The 15292-nt window shown below is 42.4% G+C and overlaps 1 pseudogene; it reads left to right on the forward strand.

Moving 5' to 3' along the window:
• The first annotated feature begins 967 nt into the window (after nucleotides 1-967).
• LOC122122105 lies at nucleotides 968-1064 on the forward strand (annotated as a pseudogene).
• Nucleotides 1065-15292: the final 14228 nt, after the last annotated feature.

Consider the following 15292-nt stretch of genomic DNA (forward strand, 5'->3'; position numbering starts at 1 on the left):
ATAGAATATATTTTGTGATAGAAAATCAGTGGTGTAAGCTCCTGCCTGGTTGGATGGTAGACAGGCCAGGACATGAGGTAATCATGCATATGAATAATTTTTTCACCTTCTTGGCTTTAGCTACTTATGAAATGATAGGGTGTAATAAACAATTATATTTTGAAAAAATACCTTCTAGTCTGAACACTTCTTTTTTTTTTTTTTTGTCAGTCATGGGGCTTGAACTCTGGGCCTGGGCGCTGTCCCTCAGCTCTTCAGCTCAAGGCTAGTGCTCTATCACTTGAGTTACAGCACCACTTCCGGTTTTCTGGTGGTTTATTGGAGATAAGAGTTTCGCAGTATTTCCTGCCTGGGCTGGCTTTGAACTGTGATCCTCAGATCTCAGCTTCCTGAGTAGCTAGGATTACAGGCATGAGCCACCAGCGCCCAGCTTTGTCTGACCTGTTCGTCACTCTATGATCATTTGTAACTAAGATTAGTTTTGCTCCAATAAGACAATTTATGCTGTCAGGGTAATATGATCTGATTGGTCTGTTCCTACATGGAGCAAGGGTAATGGGTCAGGCAGACATTTGTGCCAGTAAGACCTCATTTGGTAAATTTTAAGCTGCAGGATTTTAGAAATAGCTCTTAAGCATGGCTTACTTTGAATCCATTACCTCCACAAAGCTAAATCAATTAATAAATAAGTACTTAAAAATCCATCACCTTTGGACGTAGCTATAAAGGCTTCAAAGTATGATCAAATTTCAAATGAAAAAGACTTAAAATAGTTATTGACAAAAATTGCAAATGTGAGCAATCGAACAAACAATATAAGTTTTTTCCACCATACACAGAATTTTACAGAAATAAGATGAATAGCAAATATGGGAACAATAAGGTTTCCTTGTTACAAATAGGTAATCTAGAATATATGCCTGTCTTAAGATTGCATCATTAACTACTTAAATTTACAGGATACTACATGCTTCAGCAGCTCGTCTACCAGAATTACAATACAGAGATTAACATTGCTTTTGCACAAGGAAGATATGAAAATTTGTGAAGTATTACATATTTTTTCATTCTTCAGATGCAAGAAATGAAAAACCGTTATTAAAAAGTTGATTACAAATATACAAGTGCAATAATACATGTAAATAGTAGAAATAACAGTTATTTTGTCATCAGCATATTCAATCTTCACCTTTTTAGAAAAGCCTTTACATAACATAACCTTTATAAAACTTTTGAAATAAGATAACATTGTCATTTTATCCCAAAAAAATAAAATTCTATAAGGACCTAGGAATTAAAGGAATCTTAAACTGTTTCCATATGGAAAGCAATCTGAAAGGACACATTTATTAATGAACCTATATATTATAAAACAATGTCGAATTCAAACTATTTTATCTAGGAGAGAAAGAAATAGATTATGGACATTATACAAACAGAATATTAAATCTTTTAAAATATACTTTTTTCAGACAAGCACCAGTAATATCTTTAGTTTCTCTACTACTCATTTTAACAGATAAGTTAAAATTATTTCTGATTTAAAAAATCACAAACTTTATAGAAATCATTATTGATGTATACAAACAACTCGAATATATTTTGACATCAAAGTCAGGCAATTCACTTGGAAGAACACCATGGAATCCATGAATTTTTAAAGTAAGATATTGCTGTTGCTTTGTATTGTGAAAATATTTTGTATGAACAGATGTGACGGACTGGCAATTTTGAAATTTAAGAAACTTACCCAAGCCATTAGGACTTAGGAGAACAATTTGTACAGCCTTCCACAACTTCAAAAAGGTAGTGATACATACTTATCCTCTTGGCAAGATCAAATGCAGTTTCTTCCAAGTTGTGCTTCAGATCTGGTTTGATATAATGGTTAAATAGAAGGAGATCCAGCGTATCTTTGCTATATCTATTCCCAGCAGCAAGATACAAGGGGGTCAAGAGGCCTTTAGTTTGGCCATTGGTGTCTGCATCATGATGAAATAAAGAAGCCACTCTGGTAATATTCCATGTATAAGTACTGTGCAGGGGTGTCCAGCCATTCACAGTTATTACATGAATATCCGCTTTGAGCCACCAACTAATGGACAATGTCTAAGTGTCCACTGTAGGCTTCTCGATGAAGAGGGATATACTCATCATTATCCCTAGTACTCACATGAGTGACCTTTCTGGAAAGTAGTCTCTGCACTGTAGTAAGGCGATTATTTTCAGCAAAGAAGAAATTTGCTTGAATCTTTCATCATTTTTTTTCTTGCAATTGATAACATTTCTCACTTTTTCCTCTTGTTCCTCAATTTCATCAGAATTGCCTAACCAGAGAATTTGAGTGCCAGTGAGGATGAGCTGTCCATGTATTTCCCCAATAGTTCACATTGCATGAATTAGTCAGAAAAATTCTGTGAATTTTCTGCATCATTTTTTCACTATTATTTATTTTCTCTTTTTTTCATTTTTACTATTCTAAATTATTCTAACTGGAGAGTAGGGATTTGGTAGAGAGCAGAGGAAAGATTTTCCTCCGTATTCAAAGGGACAGACTGAAAATGAGGACCAGTGGTGTCTTCATGTGCAGCTTATTCTAGAAATGAGAAAATAGGAAATAATGTCTTATATGTAAATGAATTGGGAAATGACAGAAGAATGTGAAATGATGCAACTAAAAAATATAAAAGCAAAATAAATTAGGATAATTATGGAGCAATCATATTACCTATGAGAACCATAAGAGGGAGAGAGACAGATGTGCAATGATCTAGCTAGTCACAAAATCCATCCCTCTGATCAAATTATAGAGCAAATAATTTTATTTTTAAAAGAAATGGAAATAGAATTTAAGATCAGATGTCACCATTTTTTAATTATATTTTCATTATCTTAAATACTTGTACAAGGGTATTTCCACTCAACAAATCAGTTTTTTTAATATAATGGATCTTTATATAACTTTTCCACACCCTGCCAAACCTCACCCCACTTTAATTTTTTTTAGTTTCATACATCTGCATTGAATATTATACCTTCACTCTCTTCCTCCATAAATCTCTTTATTTCTTCCTTTTGACTTCCACTCACATCTTCCAAGTGATAGTTTCCTGGTATTCATTTTGTTGGAGTAAAGTTCAATTTTATAAGAAATTACACCTTTGAAATACTCCTCTGCAAATAGCATGCTTTGGTTAACATTTTTGTGTAAACTTGTATAAATTTCTAGCTTCCAAATATGAGACAGAACATGGGTCCTTTGTGTGTCTGGCTCTGACTTTGTTCACTTAATATATTTTTAGATATATTCATTTCTTTACAAATAATGTAACAGTCGTCAAAATGGATGGATGCAATCCAATTGTGTATATGTCCCACACTTTCTCCAACCATCATTCCTCCAAAGGACATCTGGGCTGTTTCCGTAACTTGGCTACGGTGAATTGTGCAGCAGTGAACATGCTTGTGAAAGTGATTTTACTGTAACCTTTTGGAAGAATTCATCACTACCTTTATGGGAGCAATCCCCTAGCCAGTTTTCCCGAATAAGCACATCCCTCCCTTCATCTTCATCACAATGTATTGCAAGTCCTCAAGAACACAATTCCACCTACAGGTCTCAATAAGCTAAAACCACACTGTGCCTATATTTTTTCAATACATTTTTTTCATAATTGTACATATAATTCAGTGAAAACCTTCTATATACTTTCCTAATGTGGGAATGAGGGACATGACAGAGTAAAAGTAAGAAATATGCAATTTAATTAGCTATTATCATATTTAAAATCATTTTCAGGTCTTATTCATACCCTCACATAACATTATTTTAATCTTTATTTGATTACTTCATCTAATCCGTAAATTATAAAAGGTGAGATGAAAGCAAAGCAAAAAGTATTTTTTGATTTTGACACTCATGTGTGAGGTTGCACAACATGGGCAAATAGATGGATTGGAATCAATAGCTCTTATCCATTTTGTTAATGTAGAGATGGTTTTCCCAAATGGATTCTCACAATTTGTATTCCATTCAACAACAAGAAATATGTGATAATTTCCTTTGTTTTGATCCTTATTAACTTTTGTTTCCATTTTATTTTATAATGGATGATTTCATAAATCTACTGTAGATACAAAAATATGTTAAAATATTTCTACCCGTATGCATTGATATATACATACACACATATATTACACAGGTTATAATGATAATGAATAACTACAGTAACTGTACAGTTTACTAAATTATTAAAACTATCGGTGGCTATTGCCTGGAATCCTGGTTAGTCGGGAGGCTGAGATCTGACGATCATGGTTTGAAGCCATCCTGGGCAAGAATGTCCAGGAGCCTCTTATCACCAAACAGCCAACAGAAAATCAGAATTGGAACTGTGGCTCAAAGTGATAGAGTAGTAGCCTTGAGAGAAAAATCTCAGGGACATCATCCAGGCTCTTAGTTCAAGAAGTACAATCTACCCAAATAAAATCTATTTAATTTACATATGTGTAAGTAAAGTATTTCCATCACCAAAATGCAAAACCATGCTCATTTGCAAGGTAACTTTTTTGTCTGAAGTACCATAAAACATTTTCACTTAAGTTGAAAGTATTGCACCATGGGTTCATTCTATCTCTCTCATGCATTTTTCCACTAAAATACTCAAATCTTACAATTATTCCAATTGTTTAAATTCATAGCTTTTTACTTTAATACCCAAATATTAGCGTTTGAATTGAGTGTCATGTGCCCCCTAAATGGTTGTTTTTACTACTTTGTCATGTCCCAGCCCTAAATAATCCTGATTATTTTTCAGATACTTGTATATGACCTTGGGCTCAGTCCATGTTATGTTATTCTTCCTGGAATTTAGAATAATAGGTGCATGGCATTGTGTACAGATATTTCTGTCCAGTCTGGGCTTTAACCTCTATCCTCACAACAGGAGACTCCCATGTAGTCAGGATTTTCATAAGCTTGTCATAGCTGATATTTTTTTAAGTCTTTGCATTTCCTGCAGGTTCTTGAGTGCTGAATTAATTTGTTTTCTTAGGTTGTTTTGTCTCATTTGAATGTATGTGTTGAGTTGTTCCTCACTTTTACTTTTGTTTATTTCAATCAAGTTCTTACCTAAAGTGCTGAGAAACCAATTCTTCTTTTTCACGATAGTCAAAGTGAACATGATTTGTTCCAAAGCAATTTCAGTAATATTTAAGCACCTTCATATCTATTGATGGTATATAAATGATAAGTGCTGCGAAGGGTCTTTTTATTTTCACAGTAGTCTTTGTCATACACAGACAGATCATGACATATATGAAGATAATAAAACTACTGTGCTTGGTAAGCACTCTACCACTTAGCCACATTCACAGCCCAAGGCTTACTTCTAACAGGAACTATGAGGGTGGGATTTATTGGCATACTCTTTTCAGCACAGAAATCGCTGGCCATTTCATATCTTTGACAGGATTTGGGACCAGAGTGAGACTCGGCAAGGAGGAATGATGAATGAGTGATTGCCACCAGGCTCCAGAGATCTAGGCTCAAGTCCTACAGAGGGATATGGAATATGGAGCCAGAACCTCTTACAGCCTAGGAAGATGTCCCAATTGGACACCTCAGCCAGAACATAATGAACCCGTTACATACACCAGCCAAGGCAAGCCTTCTGGTTTTCAGTTATTAAATGGCAGAGAAGGATGCTTTGTTCAAGCTACTGGCTCAGACTTAGTACTCTCTGAGGGCTTGTCCCAGCTTTCCCAGTTTGGGGGTCTGGTCATGGGCAACCTGTTGAATGCATATCATCCGTACATCAGGCATACATACACAGAGACATGGAGTTACTGCCTTCTCATTTTCTTTGGCAGGTCTCAGGTTGAAATATGAGACTAGACTCTATCCCTGATCTCCTCTTTCTTTCTCAAGAGTAGTGCTCTGCCCTTGAGCCACAGCCCTAATCGATGGGGATATTTTCCTGTGATCTCCTAGAAATAAGAGTGTTGCAGACTTTCCTGCCCTGTCTGAATTCAAATTGGCATTCTCTCCATCTCAGCCTCCTGAGGAGCTAGGATTACATACAGGAGCCACTGACACCTGACTTTCTTTCCTTCTTGTTGTTCTTTTTTTAATTGTGACAATCTGAAATCTTCAGTGTCATTCCAATGGTTTGCATTCGAAGTAAACTTCTGAGGCCTGGAGTTCGAATCCCCGGACTGCCACACACAAATGGAGGGAGATCGTGTCAAACTCATTCCTATTTACATGAATGCTAATGGAATGTTATAGAAGTAATTAAATTTGCAGTTAAAATTCATGATTCTTTTTTAGAAAGCCACACAAAAATCATTGGATTTATATCTTCCCTTCTAGCACCATGTTATGATTACCCTAATGGAAGGATATTGATTAATTTTTAATTAATGATTTTATAAGTATTTAACCATGATACTTCATTAAATGGAGACATAACTTAATAACTAATTATTGGTAACTATATATATAAAATTTAATAATATCCTCACATTCTCTCTCTCTACATATACATATATATACAGCAATCTACACACACACACACACACACACACACACACATATATAGGACACTACTGTGGCTTGATAACAAGTAACAGGTCGTTAGAACTTCCTGGCAGCTCAGTTTGCCAGAGGTTGGTGTGCTAAGACCCCATTTATGGATTGGACATTTTATGCCATGAATTGAAACCCCAGCATTGCCAAAAATTTATTCATGTAGTAAGAAGCCACTTTTCACACATTTTTTTTTTCCTGAAAAAAATTCCTGGGTCTCAATATGATGTATAATTCATATGAAAATATATCCTGTATGATAGGATGTTATAAATGAAATGTTATATGTCTAATAACACTAAATGAATAAGGGTAATAAATGTCATACTCACTAAACTCATGGGTGTATTTTTTCCATGCTGGGGCTTCACTTCAGGCCCTGGGAACTAGTCTGAATTTATTGTCTTTAAGGACAGTGAGCTTCCCCTTCACCCACAGTGCCACAGAGATACCCAGATGCTGAGTTCAAATCCAAAACAAAAGGTAAAATGAATAACTACACTGAATGCAATATGGACTCAATATATGTATGTAACTATAAATCATATACTTAAAATGTACACAAATTGGATGTTTTCTAATGTTGGGATCGATTTCAGGCCTAAGGAACAGACTTGAACTTCTTGACTCAAGAAAGCAAGCTTCCCGTTCCTACACAGTGCAACAGCGTTACCCAGACCATGAGTTGCAATCCCAGTCCTGGCAGAAAAAAAATGGCATCTCTATGCTATATGACAACAAATTCTTAGGTATATCATTATGTCTCCTTTTCATGAATGTAAGTTTTTAAACGCTTCATAAAGTATTGATTAAAATCAATCAGTAGCCTAGAATATAATTGTATATAATTTTATCCTAGAATCATTCAAGAACTGCTCATTCAGTCATGACATACATCACATACCATTGGTATTCATATGGATAAAAATGAGTTTCTTAGGATCTCCTGCCATTTGGAGGTGGCGGGACCAAGATTCAAACTGTGGGCTCCAGCATCCACCATTTGAACCCAAAGATAGGGAACTCTCCGGCCTGTCCAAGAACATCAGCAAGACCAATGATTAAGCAGGCACCAGTGGCTCTCAGCAGTACTCCATGATACTTACAAAGCTGTGAAAGGAGATTCATGGTCAAAGTCACCCTAGGCTGGAAAGTACTTGAGACCCCTGTCCAACTTCAATGTCAACAAAGCCAGAAGTAGAGCCATGTGGCTCCAGTGGTAGAGGGGTAGCTTTGAGCAAAAGCAGCTCATGGACTGTGCCTAGATCCTGAGTTCAATGTCCAAGACTGGCAACAAACAGACATACACAACAATCTGTGCAGCCATCTGGCTGTCTGTTGGTTGACACCACTACCAGCAGTTGAGGAAATTAGAGGTAACTGAGTGGTAAGCAAGAGTCTCAAGTCGAATTTGGAGTTCAATAGGAAATTGATGACCTAGTCAGTGAGTGGGAGAATAGAGGATTTCCCAGAGCCTGGGAATGTGGCCAGCCCATCTTTAACATCCCAGCACTCAGATGCCTGAAACAACAAGACTCTGAGACAGAGCTGCAGGCAACAATCTACTGCCAGAACACCAGCAGAAGAATCCTCCTGTCAGACCTTCAACATTCAAGAAAACAAAGAATACAAAAAAGGGAAGAATCCCAAAGACAAACACCACTGGGGAGGGTGATTCAATGGAGGATCTGGTCAAAGGTGATGCCTACGACAGGCCTCCCCTCCCTTTGGTCACAGTCACAGCCATAAGGGTACAAGTGTCAAGGGTCCCAATACCACCAAGAATCTGCAGAGGTGCTACCAACATGTGGTGCCTTCCCTGGACTGCAGCAAAAGAAGAAACCAGGTGCTCTGTGCCAAGATCCAACCACTGAAGCAGGAAAAGACAGACCTGCAGGATTGACAAGAGAAAGAGAAGGAGAAGGTAACCCAAGTGCACAAAGCACCAAAAACAGAGCTAGACATCCACAAGCTACCCATACAGAGGTTTGTTTCAGCAGAAAATGATTTATAATCGGCACCAGCCCACATGCAGCTCATGGCCGATGACAGAGAAATGGAGCATGAAGCTCTCACCAGCTGCCTACAGGCCGCAGAGCACTGCATGGGGGAGCTGGAGATGGTGGCTTCTGTGGTTACTACTTACAAAAGGAGATTGAAATGTTGTTTGAACAGCTGAATGATGTAACACTTCAGCTCAAGGAATAGCCCAGTAGCTTCTATGACCTGGAGCAAGTGAACACAGAGTTTTAGGAGAAGCTGGAAGCACTCTGGACATAGAGGAGCAACAGGAAGAACAGAATCTACAAGTTCCAACAAGTGCTGGAGGTGTTTGAGGTACTAAAGAGACTTCAGGACAACCTGAGCTGAATGGTGACCGTGAATCTGGAGAGAGACAGCTTCTCGCAGAACCTGAGCATTGAGAGGTCCATGCAGAAGGAGGAGGCCCGTGCAGAAGGAGGAGGCCTGGTGGTTGACGGAGCAGGTAAACCAACTGACAGAGGAGAAGGAGTGAGGATTGAGGTAGGTGCTGCACCTAGAGAATAGCTGGGGGGACTGAGAAGGAAGCAGGCAGAGCTATGGCCCCCCAAGTGTCCATCTCAGGAGGAGCAGCAACTGCAGGCCCACGCCTACCTCATGCAGATGGCGTTGAAATACCTGGAGGAACAACTTCATATCTAGGTCCAGGAAAACCAGAGACTCCATCTCCAGATTGTGGAGCAGCAGGAGCAAGGGGGAAGACTAGAGAAGAAAACCAAGGATCGGCAGGAGATCCCGAGACCCCACGATGTGCATGTGTGTGCAACCCACAGCTGGAGGAACAGCTGGCCTTGCTGCGGGACGCTCTCCACAGGGTGAGCAGTGAGAAGGAGGATTTCTCCAGCATTGTGGACTCAGAGCAGCAGGTGAAGAAACATCTGCGGGAACAGCTGGACTGCTCAGAAGAGAAGATAGAGAAATGGAAAGAGGTGGCTGAGAGAGAGAGAGACAAGTGATTCGGGAGCTGCAGGACCAGCAGGAGCAGTCTCTGGCCTAGCTGCAGGAGCTCAAAGCCACCTGTGAGCATCACATCACTTCAAATGAGCAGCTGTGCTCCAAGTAGTAGGTACTGCAGTAGCACCTGCAGAAGCAGACTCAGCTGTTGGAGCAGCTGAAACAAGTGCAGGGTCCGACCAACTGGGGGGACTAGGTGGTGCCCCCAAATGGCAGGACAGTTTCAAGTGCCTGGAAGTGACCAGTCCACAGAGGAAGCACCTGCAGGTCCAGCTGAGGTTCCTGGCTTTCCCTGGGGAAAGGGAATCTGTGAACCCTGGAGAAACAAAATCTGAGGAAGCGACTCTCCTCAATGAGCCCATGGCAGAGGATGGAGATGTCCCCCAAACTGAGAGGGATGTGGCTCTGTTAGCACTCTCAGAGGCTGAGATCCACAGGGGGAAACTCCTGCCTGACTGCTGCAGGCACTCCCCCTTCCCCCTTCCCCAGACAGCTCAGTGCCAGTTAGAGGTGCCACCACAACATGTGAGAGAATGGGAAGTGGGACATGTGGGTATCCGAGAAGAATATCTGCTTCATCCACAACCTTCCTGATGAGGTGGACTTCCAGAGTCCTGCAGATGAGCTCCACCATTGATGCACCCAGCTGTCGGCACATATCCGCACTGCCCTGGAATCCCTCCTGGCATGTAAAGGACAAATGTTCATTCTGGATCAGCTGTGTCAGGAGAAAGCCGAGTGCATGTGCCAGCTGTCCCAGGAGAAGATGAAGAGTAGATAGCTGCAAAAGCTGCTGTCACTCCCACAGGGGGCTCCAGATGCTGACACAGGCTGAGCTCCCCACCAGTGCAGCTGCTTCAGAGGCCTCAGTCTCCTGGGTGGTCAAAATGAGGGAGGCGCAGAAAGATTTTGAAGAATTGCAACTTCAGGATAGTGTGGAAACTGCAAGAGGAGAGGTCAGGGTTCCATGCCCTGTACAGGACTCCCCCACAGAGCATGTCCTGCTGCAGATCCTCACATCCAGAACTACCACAGCTGGTGCACTCAGGCTTGCAGTGCTCCATCCCTTTTTCCTGTAGACTGATGGGGATGATGACTCCCTATGTGACATGCTGAGTCCCCAAATCCTCAGCAGCCACCAGAACTAGGAAGGGTAAATTGTGGGCCGAGTAGAGCAGAGGCTGCTGTGAGGAGGCACAAATTCCAGTGACATCTAATGGCCCATTGGTGGCCAGGGAAGAGGCCCATGTTATGTTTATCACAAAGCATAAATTATTTCCAAAGGGAAAATAAAGCCTCAACAAAGATTTGTTCTTCTAGTTATAGGGCTTGAACTCAGGGCCCGGCCACTGTCCTTGAGCTCTATTTGTTCAAGACTGGTGGTCTACAAGTTGAGCCCCACCTCCCTTCCAGGTTTTCTTTGTGGAATCGAACCCAGGGCTTCAGGCTTGCTAGGTGACCACTCTATCACTGAGCCACATTCTCATCTAGGATGATCCCCCACCCCTAAACACATATGGCCAATCCTCAGATAAATAGGAATTATGGGTTAGGATGAATATGAAGCACAAGTCTGGCTCACACGAAAATACTTCCCTGCCCCCTCTTCAACACCCTTACTTAAAGTTTCTCTTTTAGTATTGAGGGATGAGAGAGGGAGAGGGATGTCTGAGAGAAGAGTACCAAGAACAGTGGTCCCCAGAGTCCCACAGTCTCCCCGACTCAAGTGGTCCTACAGATTCCCATCTTACCTGACTCAATGTTTTGTCTACACTTTCCCCTACCCCTGCAAGGCTCAGAATGAAATAAATGTCAGCAGTGGCCTCAGCCCACACCCAGGGTAGAAGTTCCTAGAACCAAACTGACTTCCCCCTCTGACTTCCCCGAGTTAGGCTGGACCGACCACTCACCATTGTGTTGGTGTCAATGATCTCATGGATGGACTTCAGGAAGAAGGTCTATGGCAAAGAGCAGAAGCAGCAGTGTGAGCAGGGAGGAAGGAGTCAGTGCAATTGGTCTGGGATCTTCCTCCATGGGACCTTCCCATCAAGCCAGAGCCCTCTTGACCCAAAGCTCAGCCAAGGCCATGGGTTGGACAAGATAGAGGAGCATGGGCCTAAAGGAGGTAATGCTTTATCTTGGTGCACTTGAAATTTACAGTATTTGGCCCATGCCAATCCCAAAGCTAACATGCAATGCCTCTCCTTGTAGTTGTTGTCCATGAGCGTTGTTCCTGAGCTCTTTTTCTCCAGGCTTGCACTCTACCACTTGAGCCACAGGGGCACTTCTTGTTTTCTGATGGTTCTTCGAGGATAAGGGTCTCACACACTTTCCTACCTGAGCTGGCTTGGAAGCCAGATCTCACCTTCCTGAGTAGCTAGGATGACAGGCGTGAGCCACCAGTGACCAGCATGTGATGCCTCTTTAAAGATCTTGGCGAGTCTGTAAAAGGAACCCCAAAGGGTCTGGATAGACCATGACCCAATCAAGGGATGGGGTTGGGGAAGGCTAACATTATAGCCAGTGTGTTCCCCAAAATTATAGATGTCAGTTGGTGTTGGATGCATCGAACTCCTAGGCAAACAACCACCAGATTGAGTGGGGAAAAAAGTAGAGAATACCCAAAGGTTACAGTGTAGAAATCTCTGATTTTGCATGCATATGGCTTGTGTGTGTGTGTGTGTGTGTGTGTGTGTGTGTGTGTTTGTGTGTGTGTGTTTACCAAGGCTTGAAAAGCCTAGCTTGTTTTCACAAGTTTGGTGCTCTAACATTTGAATTATAGTATTTCTTCTCCCCAGCTTTTTGGTGATTCTTTGGAGATAAGAGTATGTCCAGGCTAGCTTTGAATCTTGATTGATCCTCCAGTGTCAGCCTTGAGTAGCTAGGATTATAAGCATGAGCCACTGCCATGCCGCTGCACGGATGTCTTTTCATACTTTCTGTTCTAACAGCTGTCTACTTGCCCTGGCCTACATCTCTGACCTCTACATCAGCTCCCAGCAGCCCCTGACTCTGTGGAGAACATAAAGCTCAAACCTATCAGGGAATCCTATTTCTTTGTCCTCAGGGGAGAATATGTTTCCTCTGAATCCCGGAGGGTTAGGGGAAGGGAAAGGAGGGATAGCTGTAGATGGGTGTTTGACTAGGAAATAGTTATTCTGTTTTATCCAAGAAGGAAAGCGAGGCCAGATGCTAATGGCTCATGTTGTCATATTCCTAGCTCCCTCAGCAGGCTGAGATTGGAGGACTAACATTCAGGTGAAACCCAACAAGAAATGTCTGTGAGACTCTCCTCTCCCAAGAACCACCTGCAAGCTGGAAGAAAAGCTGTGGCTCAAGTGGTAGAGTGCTATCCTTGAATGAAAAAACTGAGGGACAGAGTACGGGCCCTGAATTCAAGCCCTACTACTAAGATGCACTAATGCACATGTGCGCATGCGCATGGGTCCACATGCGCACACGCGCGCGCGCACAAACACACACACACACACACACACACACACACTGAGGAAGGTAGTAATGATAAGCTAAGCTAGAACTGGGGGCAGTCCTGAGGCATAATCATAGTAAACTCTCAAGCTACATCAGTTGGTTCCCCATAAGTTCTTCTTGGGCTGAGGAGTCTGGCATATGACAGTAAGTTCCATGGAACCTGCCCCTCCATACCAGCACGGGGCCATAGAACCAAGGGAAGGACACTATGGATGCTCCTTTGTAGTTATCCCATGATAGCAGACCTTCATCTGCCAATGAGCAATGGTGAGTTAAGCAGGGCTCTGAGCCCTGGGACTCTTGGGATATGGTGACTACTACAAGCAGCAGACAGTCTGCTTTGGATTCCTCAGCCTACAAGTCTCTCATGAACCCAACTCAAAACCTGCCCAAGGTGTGCCTGAAAAATTCACATTCTTGGGATTCCCTTGTGAGCCGGCGTTAACTGGTCTACCCCTTCTGACGCAGAACCGTGGTCTGAGACATCGATTTAGTGCTCAGATCCACACTGCACTCATGACAAATGCCCTTCTGATGACCCGGCCGATGACCTGTATGCCACAAGACTTGATCCTTATCTTGTACTGTCCCGCTCTATAGGCAAAGGCCTTCAAGGAGGCTGCTCTCAAGACTTGTAGGACACATAGACATTGGAAGACCATCAGGAACCCACTGGAAAGTACTCTGCCTAGAGCCACAGCATGAGGTCAAAGTAGGCCAGGTATTGGTCACGGGGCTCTAAGTCTGAGCCTGGGCACCGTCTTTCAGTTCTTCAGCTTAGCACTTGAGCCACATCATCGCTTCTGGTTTTCTGGTGGATCATTGGAGAACAGAGTCTCCCGGACATTCCTGCCCAGGCTGGATTTGCATGGCAATCCTCACATCTCAGGCTCCTGAGGAGCTAGGAGGACCAGCATAAGCCACCCTTGCCTGGCTGATCGGACCAGCATAAGCCACCCTTGCCTGGCTGATCTGGCCTTTCACCACAGTGGACTAGGAGCTCCTGAAAGCTTTTCTTTATTTTTTAGGTGCCAATTCTGGGGCCTGAACTCAGGTTCTGACCTGTATTCTCTTAACGTTTTCTCTCAATGTGGACATTCTACCACTTGAGCCACAGCTCCCTTTCTGGCTTTTGTTAGTTCATGGGCAAGAAAGTCTCACTAACTTTCCTCCTCTGAGATGGCTTTGACCCACGATCTCTGATCTCAGTCTCCTGATTAGCTAAGATTTACAGGGGGTGAGCCACTGGTGCGATTGAGCTAGAAGCTTTTCTTAAGCAAAAGTTCTTCCCTGCATTTGCCCTGATTCCTCCATGCAAAGACTACCTGAGGGTCAGGAGCTGTGAAAAATAGGCTTACAGCCACAGAAATTGTCTGGGGTCTTTGGTGAAGAGTCAAGTTAATCTTTCTCTGTGCCTTAATCTGGGACCCCACCCTCTGCCCTACCTTTGACTCAAGTACAAAACTTGACCCAACTTTCACTGTTCGGCCAGACTTGTATGAAGCCACAGAACCTTCATTTCATCGACACCACCTGCTCTACCCCACAAATCAATACCTGTGCCCATGCTGTACCTTGTGCCTGAGGCTCTGTGTCCTGTTCCACATCTTAGAATTCCTGTGGAATTTTGGCACCAATTATATCACCTCCTGGGGCAAGACTTTCCTTCCCTTCCCTCTTTTTTTTTTTTTTTAAATATTGAGTTTCTGAAGTGGAATTTGTGCAGGCTGACTGTCAAATTCTCTATCTTGGTGTGTATGTGTGTGTGTGTGTGTGTGTGCGTGTGTATGTGTGCCAGTCCTGAGGTTTGAATTCAGAGCTTGGATGCTATCCCTGATCTTTTGTGCTCACGACTAGCACTCTACTACTTTAACCACAGATGGACTTCTGGATTTTTGGGAGTTTAATTGGAGAAAAGACTCTCATATAGACTTTCCGGATTGCATTTGGGATCCTCAGATCTCAGCCTCCTGAGTACCTAAGGTTAATGGGGTGAGGCAACAGCACCCGCCCTCTACCTGTTACCCATAACCTCGGCCCTCTTCTAAGTCCCAGTAGAAAATGTCTCACCCTGCTTACCTTTCTTTTTAGCCACTCTTGGGGCTTGAACTCAGGGTCTGGGCATGTTCCTTAGCTTCTTTTGCTCAAGGTTAGCACTTTTATTGCTTAAGCCACAGTGTCACTTTTGGCGTTTTCTATTTCCGTGTTAGGGAGGAA

Source organism: Dipodomys spectabilis, unplaced genomic scaffold (assembly GCF_019054845.1).
Source record: "Dipodomys spectabilis isolate Male_0828 unplaced genomic scaffold, ASM1905484v1 ptg000203l, whole genome shotgun sequence".
NCBI lineage: Eukaryota > Metazoa > Chordata > Mammalia > Rodentia > Heteromyidae > Dipodomys > Dipodomys spectabilis.